Genomic DNA, 2,500 nt, shown 5'->3' on the forward strand with positions numbered 1-2,500 from the left:
CATCACAACTACTACATTATACAACACAACGCGCAGCTTGATTCATATACAACGCAACGCAAATACTGCATTGTTTCAGTGCATGCTCAATGCAAATTACATACATACATACATTACTTCCTTTTCTTTTTTAATTTTAATTTTATTTTCAAAATGTTATTCCTCACACGTCCCAAAGTAAAGTGACTCACCTTCAGCCTGTGAAACCCAGTGCCTGCCGGGACAAAGCAATCGTAACAGTCCTTACGTCGAAGACACCACCCACCTCATGTTAACATTCAAGTCGCCAACATAATAGATTTGCTTCAAAGAAGTTCCTATTCGAGTGAGACCCTACGCCTTTGAGATAGTAGGCCAACGTGGCTTATACCGCATGAAACAATGCACACACACACACACACACACACAAAGCTAACAAAACAAAGCTGTCATCGGCTGGGTCAGTTTAGATAGTTACTGTACGTTGAAAAATCAAACGGAGATACCTCAGCGTAATTGTCGTCTGCTCCACTTTCCACCAGTGTGTGCACGGTGCGCTGACCGAGGACCGAGGACCGGCGCGCCGCTGGTCTGAACAGAGTCAGCTGGTCGAGTTTCTGTCTCTGTCTCTGCCCCCCTCTCCACCCCCAGTATATAACTCGCCCCCTCAATCTCTCGCTCAGATAAGATAAATGGTGAGATGCTGAAAAATGTCGATGCAATTCTTAATTTTCCTGTGTCACAATTCAACAAATTCTTTAATGATGGATTCTTTCTGACAGATTGGTGTAAATCCATTGTCTCTGTCTCAGTCTGCGTGTCTCACGCATGTGTGCCCACACCTATATGTGTACACGTACTCACACACGCTTACACACCAAACATCCACATGCATGCACTTGCATACGAGTGTCTTCTCACACCATACAGGGGAAAAACAGAGAAAGACATGGAGGCATGAGAGACAGACAGACTGACAGGAAGACAGACACTGTCTGAGACACAGAGAGAGAGAGAGAGAGAGAGAGAGAGAGAGAGAGAAAGGTGGGGGAGAGTGAGGGGGGTGACAGAGAGAGAGAGAAAGGAGGGGAGAGTGAGGGGGTGACAGAGAGAGAGAGAAAGGAGGGGAGAGTGAGGGGGTGACAGAGAGAGAGTGGGGTAGAGAGTGAGGAGGGGGTGACAGAGAGAGGGGAGGGAGAGAAGGGAGGGAGAGAGTGGGGGTGCAGGTGGGGTGAGGGATCATGTGACATGGGTGTACATTGTCGGGAGTATGTGTAAACTGCAGAGCAGATTTAAAACCAACAAGTTTTGGGTGTATGCGCCCGCGCGCTCGCGCGCGCGCGCACACACACACACACACACACACACGCACACGTGCACAGCAAACACACCATTACAACCCCACCCTCCCTCACGCACAATGACCACGTTGAAAGGTTCAATTTACAAACTCTTACGACAGCGCCCTTGATACTATCCACCTCACCGCCTCGACCTGTCCCCAATCTCTCTCTCTCTCTCTCTCTCTCTCACTCTCTTACGCACAGGCACACACACGCGCGCCAGTGGGCCGGAGTTGCAGCCCCCGAACGAAGTGGACGAGAACTATAGATGAGATACTGAATCGTGAAATGATCATCAATCAGATGATATGTAGCCTGCAGCGTTGATCCAATCAAATCCTGAATGTGAATATAATACTGTGTATGATGATGATGATAATATTAATAATAATAATAATAATACTTATATAGCGCTGAATCTTGTGCAGAGACAAACCTAAGCGCTTTCACACCAGTCATTCACACACATGCATGACTCTAAAACTGAAGAAACTGAAGACAAGGAAGAGGTAGGGGAGGGAGGCTATCTTGTGAAGAGGTGGGTTTTAAGGCCAGACTTGAAAGAGCTGAGTGCGGAGACATGACGAAGCGAAAGAGGAAGTTCATTCCAAATACAAGGTCCTGAGACAGAGAAAGAACGGCGTCACGTGACCAACGGTGTAGTGTTTGAATCCCAAAAGAGAGGGATGAGTTGACAAATACTAGTATTGGTGATTGTGGGGAGAAGCTGTGAGACACCGGGAAAAGACAGAGGCTGGTACAGGTTCAAGTTCGCAGGATTTTATTGTCATTTCTTTCATAATTTCACTCCTTCGTTGCCTGTCTGTCTGACTCACCTGATTCAGCATCAAATTCCTCTCAGCCTGCTTCTGATCTCTTTCATGCCTGTCTGTTCAATGCTCAATCGGTCTGCCCTGATCAAAAGACTGACTATATTTCTGATTATATTTTTTGAAAATAACTTTGATATCGTGTTTCTTACCGAAAATTTGGTAAGGTAAATTTTCGCTGCTTATTCATTCTGGGAAGAGAGAACTGTGATATTCAGAATAATTATGATCGAGCCGCAAGAGCAGACGACGCAAAGGACATAATTCGCATTAATGATTACGATCGGAAGATTTGTTTCCCTTAAGAAGACGGTTTGGCAACCAGTGTTTTTAACCAACAGCCCGATG

At 46.1% G+C, this 2,500-nt stretch overlaps 1 protein-coding gene across 5 annotated transcripts in view; it reads right to left on the reverse strand.

The window, feature by feature from the left end:
* Positions 1–609, reverse strand: part of LOC143289481 (high affinity copper uptake protein 1-like) — a 12,781-nt gene extending 12,172 nt beyond the window's left edge. For 2 of the 5 annotated variants that reach the window (XM_076598462.1, XM_076598461.1), the window contains exon 1: positions 192–440. The gene's annotated coding sequence lies outside the window, so the exon portion shown is untranslated. Of the gene's footprint in view, positions 1–191; positions 441–485 lie in introns of those variants that run through there. The other 3 variants (XM_076598463.1, XM_076598460.1, XM_076598459.1) reach the window with 3 other exon arrangements.
* Positions 610–2,500: the final 1,891 nt, after the last annotated feature.

Source organism: Babylonia areolata, chromosome 14 (genome assembly GCF_041734735.1).
Source record: "Babylonia areolata isolate BAREFJ2019XMU chromosome 14, ASM4173473v1, whole genome shotgun sequence".
Lineage (NCBI taxonomy): Eukaryota > Metazoa > Mollusca > Gastropoda > Neogastropoda > Buccinidae > Babylonia > Babylonia areolata.